The sequence below is a fragment of the Camelus dromedarius genome, chromosome 8 (genome assembly GCF_036321535.1).
Source record: "Camelus dromedarius isolate mCamDro1 chromosome 8, mCamDro1.pat, whole genome shotgun sequence".
Taxonomy (NCBI): Eukaryota; Metazoa; Chordata; class Mammalia; order Artiodactyla; family Camelidae; genus Camelus; species Camelus dromedarius.
This window is the reverse complement of record NC_087443.1, coordinates 72,526,638-72,534,980: the sequence shown is the minus strand read 5'-3', so window position 1 is coordinate 72,534,980 and position 8,343 is coordinate 72,526,638.

Sequence of the window (8,343 nt, the reverse complement as noted above, 5' to 3'; positions counted from 1 at the left end):
CACTGTGAGACCGGGGAGTGGCAGCGATGGAGCAGATGGCCGTCAGTTCCTGTGTGAGGTTTGTTCGGGATGCGCGCGTCCCTCACTCCAGAGGGGTTGATCTCAGAGACGGGTTAGAGCAGAGCTGCTGTGCCAGGCCAGGTGCGGGGCTGGGCCTGAGGCAGATCAGGGGGACAGATGTGACTTGTCCTAGGGTCCCTCAGGGTTGAGGAGGGGCAGGGCCTGGCAGGCAGACGCGGCAAGCATGCAGTGAGCTGTTTGGTTACTGACCAGGACAAATGCTGGAGACAGGAACAAGCCTGCATTGGGGCGTCAGAGGCCAGAGTCGGGGGCCTGGTGGCCCAGTCCTCAAGTCCTTCATGGGACGTGTCTCACCTTCCAGCTCAGCGTCCCCTCCCTTCTCTTCCTGACAAGCGAGGCACGACTCTGGAGCATGGTGTTACCAAATGTAGTTGGTGGCGTTTGTGGGCCGGCCTTTATTTCGTCCAATAAGATTAAAACTTTTTTTTTTTTTTTGGCAAAGCGCAAAGTTTCTTCTGTGTGACTTATTGCGATCAGGGCTGTTTTCAAGGATGAGTGCTCAGAGGCGGGAGCACCAGAGCGTTCTATCACTCAGAACAACGCATGCTTCCTCCTCATGGTGGCTGGTCCTGACCTGAAAGCCGGTGGTGGTGACCGAGTCTGAAAGGCAGAGAGGACGCCGAGGTCAAGGGTCAAGGAGCTGTAGCTCTCACATCAGGCGGCGTTCCTCACCTGGAGCGGCCCATATTCAGTTCTGGGATCCTATTTTAAAGGATCCAGGCACTAGCCTGGGATGGGTGAGTGTCCACCTGAAAAGTCCCATAGGAAGATTTCCGTGAACCTTCGTGGGAAATGATGCTGGCAGGTAGCCCCGGCTCGGGGTCTGCCTGGATATTATTATGGGCTGAATCAATTGCATCCCTTTCGAATCCTCAAGGCTCGGGGACAGACGACCACTTGTCACAGCCCCTCTACCCACTCCCAGTGCACGGTAACATCCCACGGCCACCTCCCGCCATTCCGCCCAGCCCACACCTGGCCAGATAAGAGGCAGGCGTCGTGGTGCCTTCCATGGTGGGCGGGTTTCATCATGGGGAGAAAATAAACAAGCTCCCGGTTTCCCCTTGTGCTGCCCGCGCGCGTGCACTTGTTTCTATTTGGGATTGGGAGAAACTCAAAGTGAACTTTCTTAAAATCTCAGTGGAATTCCTTGGCAAAGCCTTATCTAGGGAAGGAGGAGGCAGCCCGAAGGCTAGCCATCAGTGGTGGGAGGGTGGGTTTTCCTGGGGTCTTGCTGGCTTGAAGCCTCATTCTTCTCCTTTGTGGGAGCCCCAAGCCTGCCTTTGTGCTTTGTGGGACCCTGTCTGAGGGGCTGAGAGCAGCTTTGTGCTTTGTCAGCTGCCGGGCTGACTCCCGCCACTGATGGTGATGGTACCACTGAGTGAGCTCTTCCTGTGTTCTGGTCAAGTGCTTGATACTTAGGAGCTCATTTCTCCCTCACAACAGCCCTCTGTGGAAGGTACTGTTCCTTTCTGCAGGTTTCAGATGTGGCAGCTAAGACCCAGAGAGGTTGTTTAACTTGCCCAAGGTCACACAGCTAGAAATAGATAGACTCAGGTTCAAATCCACACTTTCCAACTTGAAGTGTGGCTGTGGGTCAGAGAGCTTCCTTGGCTGTAGCTAGCTTTAGTCTCTTGCTGCCCCTTTTCCTGTCCAAGTTCCCCCAAAGGTCCTCAGTGTCCTCTGGCCTCTAAACCACCACACACATGCTTCCTCGGGCTGAAACGCCCTTCCAACATGGCCAGCTCCCACTTATTCTCAGGACTTGGCTCAGTGACTACTTCCTCCAGGAAGCTCTCCCTGACCACCCCCAAAGTCCAGGCTGGATACCTCTCTGGGTGCTTCCTGGCACTCTGGGCTTCCCCCCAGCCGATGTTGATCACCCACTGTTGTAAATGGGGCTCCATGTGTTCATCTCGACTCACCAATGCAAATGCCTTGAGGGTCGGGCCTGCTCACTAAATGATGAATAAATGATTGAATGTAAGCTCGAATTTCTTGCTGCAGTAGCTGGTCGGCAACACAGACTGGTTGCTGGTTTCCATCCCTCTTTGCCTCCCTGTATCTCAGTTTCTCATCTGGAAGATGGAGATACATCCCATCCCTGTAGGGTTGTCGTGAGTGTAAATGAGAGAACCCATGGGAAGCACTCTGAACAGCCCTGGGCACCTGTGAGTGGTCTTACTGGGCTGGGCACTGTCACTGGGGGTGGGGCAGGGAGGCTCTGCCCTGGGCTGGCCTAATTCTCCCTCAGGCACCGCTCCCTGGGTTGAATGACTCAGCATTTGGAAATCTGACATCTTATTTAAGGAGCCAGATCATGCCCCCATCAAACTAAAGGTATTAGGTGCGGTTAAAGGCCAGCTAACGGGGTAGAGGTGGGGCGGACAGCAAGAAAATTTTCCATTTAAAACCAAGAGACCATATGCCATGGAGGACAGAAAATAAAATGTGTGTGTGTGAGCGCAGGGGGACGAGGAGGGGCTGAGGCTGGAGATGCCGGAATTCGGGTGTGAAATGAGCCTGGAGGTAGTCCTGCCTTGTGGCCACAGGTCTATGGGTGCAATGGTGTACAGACCCTGAAGCCACCCGGAGATTGTCCCTTGGGGAGGACAAGGATCTCCCAGCAGGGCTGTAACTCTGAGGGGAGAGTCCTTTTCTCCTGCACCTCCGTGCTGTCTCTTTCAGAGTTTTCCAAACTCCACTTTGCACAAACAAGTCCCACCAGTGCCTCCGAGAAGAGGGTTCTCTGTCTCTCTCCAGAAAGGCTGGTGGTGGCTTCTTCTCAAGGGCTGTGAATCTCAAGGCCATCCCATCTGCTGGGTCATAGAACTGTTGCGTTTCAGATGCAGCTGATCTGGGGCCCTGGTTCTGAACATCTGGATTCTAATTGGGAGACATAGGCCAAAGCCAGATATGGTTCTGCCCCAGCTTCCTGGAGAAACCAGGTGTTTTCTCAGGGACGAAGAGGGTTTTCTCCAGGAAAGTAAGGAGAGTTTGCTCACAGAAAATGGGAATAACTGAGTTACCCAGGAGACCAGTGGTACCTCTCACCTGCTGGGAGGAGATGGATTTCTTTACTGAAAAGAAGGAGGTGGGTGGTGGTGGGGCTCCTGGTGATCTGATCGGAGGGCTCACAGAGCAAGGAAGGGGATCAGGGCCAGGCCGCCAGCCCTGGCCCAACCCAAGAAGCCACTGGAGAGAGCCTGTTTGCCAGAGTATCTGCTGACCCGTGGCTGCTCTCCAGAAGTGAAACATTTTGCGGTTTTACTCATTTGAGTCCCGTCTACAGTTATGTTCTGAAAGATCATCAATTGTTGGAGCAAGTAAGACCCTGTGCTTTAAAAGGAAACTGGGCCTATAAAAGTAAGTGTGGTTGGTGACCCAGAAAAATCGGAAGTTTGTACAATTCCTGTGCACATGTGGATTTCAGGCACTTTAGCTCTTATTGGCATCGAGCGGCAGGCTGGGAAGACCCGGGGTTCGGGGTTGGTGTCAGCCCCATGAGGTGCAGGCCTTGGCTGCACCCATTATTAGCTTGGCGTGACCTCGGGCAAGCCACCTGGCCTCCTGAGCCTGGGGAGGACAGGCTCTGAGAAGCCAGGATAATAATAGTGCAGCCATCTCGTCTTGCAGCTCAGGGGCTATTTGGATTTGAGGTCATTAGGCAGCAGGAAATTAAAAAAATATATCTGCATGAGGGGTATTTTCCATTTGGCCCAAGAAGGAAAAACGAGATTTGGGCACTGTGTGCCTGGGGCCGAGAGGGGCACGGGGGAGAGAGGACCCCGTCCATCTTCCTGTCCCCTCATCTCCAAGGATTGGCTTTGAGTCCCTCTAGAAGCAGAAGACAAAAGCGGCTGCTTTGGGGGAAACTTTGCAAGATGTGGGGCTCAAGTGCTGCTGCTTGGGGCCCTGGGGACAACATGGGACCCTGACTTGAGGGCCCTTGTGTCATTTGAACCTGGATACCACCAGGATGGAGGAAACACAGCTAGCTGGCACCTGGAGGGTTTTGTGCTCTGGGAGATGGTGTCTGAACACCAGTGCAAGGGGCAGGGTGAGAGGTGTCCCCTGAGTGGCTGGTAGGCAGCTCTACTCTAGCCTTGGAGTAGAGAAGGCTGGGGAGAGATTGTGCCTGAGCCCATGGGGGCCCTGGGAACACCTGGGCGAGTTTCAACGAGGGTGAGATCCTGACAGTGGTGGCATCGAGCTGGTGAGATGCAGGCTCAATGGTCACGGAGCCCACAGATGGTACCACCTGCAGGGGTGGCCGAGAACACTGAGTCACTCAAATACCTACCTCCTAAGGCTATGGGTCAAATGAGAGCACCGGGAAGGATAGTGACAATTCAAAGTGCACCCTACCCAGCTGTCTCTCCATCGCTCTGAGCCTCACTTTTCAAATTTGTGGTATGAGGGCGATGAGGATGAGCTCCTTCCCCCAGGTTGTTACAAGGATGGAGTGACGTGAATATTATCTCTTCTTAGGATGGAATGACATGCGAAAAGTCATGCAGCAGAGACCGGTGTCAGTTTCTGTTTGCATTGTAATCAGCACCGTATACCTGCATAGTGGGCGCTCAGCAGATGCGGGTGAAGGAATGAGCGAGTGCTGCTCCCATATTCCACTGTGTCTCGTTAGAGCCCAGAGTGCTATTTGGAGAAGTCTTGTTATGAACACACTCCCACAGAAATAGAAGCAGGACCTGAGCTCTTAGCAATGAAGGCAGCTGACCACCCCTGAGGGCTTGCCCGGCAAGCTATTGTGTGTTGCTTTCTTTAATCCTCACAATGATCCTTTAAGTGGGTCCTATGACTAGAACCCAAGGCCTGTTGAATAGAAATCCCATTATGAAGCAGAGGGAACTGAGTCTTGGAGAGGCCAGGTGATTTGCCCAAGGTCCGAAGGAGGTAAGAGGCAAAGCCAGGATTTAGAGCAGGTGGCTTACTCCAGAGCCCAGACTCTCCAGCCCTTCATTTTGCAGTTGATGACAGCACAGAACTTGGTCCCAGGTATCCAGTGGGCAGACCACCCCTCAACTCCATCTCTGGTTAACCAACCCAGGCCCCCACCACACCGCACTGCTAATGAGCAGTTTCTACGCGGTGGCAGCCAGGAAACACAAGACCCCAGGCTTCCTCTAGGAATTATATTAGAGGCTTAAGAGGCAGAGAGTGTTTCAGAATAGCTATTGGAGCCAACAATTATTATTTTTTTGTTACAGTGGGTAAAATTTCCCTCTCCGTTCTTACTCCCTTGCTAAAAGACTCAATTGAATAAGTAAGAGAAGCAGAAGCATGTGTTATTGGAAAACTGTTTAGTGCAATTACCACTGCAGACTTTACTGAATTTGAAAATGATAGATGGCAAATCTTAATTTCCCAAGCTCTCCATCCCAGCAAGCAGTTTGTTAAAGACTAGCGGTGCGGCTAATCTCCGCTGCATAAAGCCCGTGAATACACGTTTTTCCTTTTTATATAACACATTATGCTAATCACCCTGTATTCCACTTTTCAATAAAAGGTCAGCAGAGCACTGTTTGTTCAGAATGTGCAATTTAAACTTCATGTCTGTCATTAGAGATAATCTAGGTTTGCTGTATCAAGTGCAGTTGTCATAGAAACCAGACCCGAAAGCTCTGTTTACAGCCTTTGGAGAATAAACACTTTGCATTTATTTCTCTGGAAAGAAAAAAATAAACCACATCAGAAATCATCGAACAATTAAGTAAGGTTTGAAAACAAAGTGGTAATAGCCCAGAAGAGAGAGCTATGTCATTCATCAAAAATCAATAACTGTCACGCAGTTGGTATACCAGGGCATTCAAGCAGGGGACTGATGGAAGTGGTCAAATATTTCCCCTGGGAAGAACAAGTAAGGGACAAGCGGATGTGTGACTGTGCCGAGTACGGAATTAATTTAAGTGTGCTAATGGGCTTTATCCAAACTATTATACCCTTGAAAAATATTTTGTGTAAATTGCACTGAGTGTCTGATTAGGCCTTTTTATCCCCTGTATTTGGATATTCATTTGTGAATCCCAACCAGCTGAGATGATTCCATAATATGGTTTTTCTGATCTCCCTCCTGTCGTTTATAAGGACCCTCCCTGGAAGCAGTTCAGGGATCCTGGTTCCAGCATTTTAAAATTCTGCTTGAGTAGCTTCACCGTATTTATCAAATAGAAATACAGGATGCCCAATTAAATTTGAATAATTTTTTAAGCATAAGTATGTCCCAACTATTGCATGGGATATACTTATGCTGAAATTATTCATTGCTTATCTGAAATGCAAATTTAACTGGGTGTCCTGTATGAAATCTGTTGTCCTGTGTCTCAGGGGTCCAACAGAGTGAGGAGGTAATTCTCTGCCCTGCCCTGCCAGCCTCAGGCCTGTGCTTCCTTTAACAGGAGAATGAGAAGTGTATGCACAGGATGTGTGTGTGCGTGACTAATCTTGTTAAGTCACAGTGTAATTGTGGCTCTTATTTGCCAGAGGCACCAATCAAAGTCAAGTACAAAAAAGTCACCCACTTGGAAATGACCAAACACCCACTTACAACAGTCACTACATAGGGGGAATGCTTCTGGAGGTTTTTGCATTGAAAGAGGTTTGCTGGACTTCCTTTTCTGGGCTGGGAGTTAACTGTCCCCAGTTTTTGGAGCTAGTCTCCAGTCATTTTCCGGAGCTGGGCCAGAAGAAGGACCTGAGGCTTATATGTGGGGTGTGATGTTCAATTCAGGGCTGAAAGGGTGGGTTTCTGTGAACTGTGGCCCTGGCCAAGGGCAGCTTCATTGTTGTAACTTCTATCCATGCAATACAATTTGCAGAAATCTGGTAATTGGCAGACGATGCATTCACTAGACTACTGTATTGGATTCAGGTTGATGGAGCTAAGTCAAACCCAACACACATATTCAGTTCAACAAGTGGAAATTCAGTATCTGCTGCTCTGGCTCATGCACCCTAGGGGGCCCAAAGCCAGATTTTGGTCAGCCACCCAGGGATGCCTTGGCCAGCAGGGGGAGAGTCAAGCATAGATGTCACTTGAGAATCAGCAGATGGGCAAAGTTCCAGAGCAGAGGCAGAAATACAGTGCCATGAGAACGGGCAGGAGGAAGAGATGGAGTTCACCTGGGGAGTCTCCGGAGGCTTCTTGGAGGCGAGGGATTCACAGCTGATCTTTTAGGTGGCCGTGTATTAGATTAGTTAACAATAAAAAGTATATCTCTTACAAGGACGTTCTCATTGGATTTGGGGGCTACCCCAATTCAGTATGACCTCATCTCAATTCTTACCTTCATTACATCTGCAAAGACCCTATTTCTAGATAAGATCACATTCTGAGTTTCCATGTAGACATGAATTCTTGGAGACTGTTCAACCCACTACAGTTGTCAATGATAAAATCTTAACAGATTTCGAAAAAGATAGAGATTTCTGCCTTCTCTTGAACAATCAGATCTGGCAGTGGGCCGGGTGGGAGGGGCAGCTGGCCTTTCCCCAGGCACCTGGTGCTCCTCTCAGTTCTTCACCTGCCCAAGCCCTGCCTTAGTTTAGGAAGAGCCATCACAGGGCCTCTGTAAGGCTGGAATCTGCTTCCTGCTCTCCCATCTCCTTCCCAATGTCTCCTTCCCAAAACACATTTATTCTCTGCATGAGCTACTGGTTAATGGTTTTTATCTCCAAGGTCAGAAATATTTGATTCCAACTAGGGACACCAAATTGAAACCCATACAGTGTCAAAAATGCAGGACAGGTGATAATTGAGAGCCCTGTGACATAGGACAGGGAGAGAGGGTGTAGGTTCCCAGGCCAGGCAAGCCGTGCAGCTCCTGCTCTTTTCCCTGTGTGGTCTTGGGTAAGTAACTCAGTCTTAGCTAGCCTCAGTTTCACACCTATGAAATGGGTATGATAACAGCTCCTTTCAATGTTGTGAGACCTTGAAAGACTATGCATAAAGTGCCAAGCACAGTCCTGGCATGTAATAGAGGCTTAATAAATGTCTGGTGAGTAAATGATGAATGAGCTAGTTGTCTGAACTTTGAGTCACTTCCAGCTAAAACAGGATAAATGGTTCAGGTGCAAATAATAGTGTCCACGCCACACTGATGAAATCAGAAAGGATGATAAAATGTTCCAAGAAAGATTCTTGTTGGCCCTGCAATGCAATAAACTATTCCTTTTTTTCAGTCAAAAGGAAATTCACTCCAAGATCAATAAATAGTAATTCCAGAAATAGCAATAATGATAAAC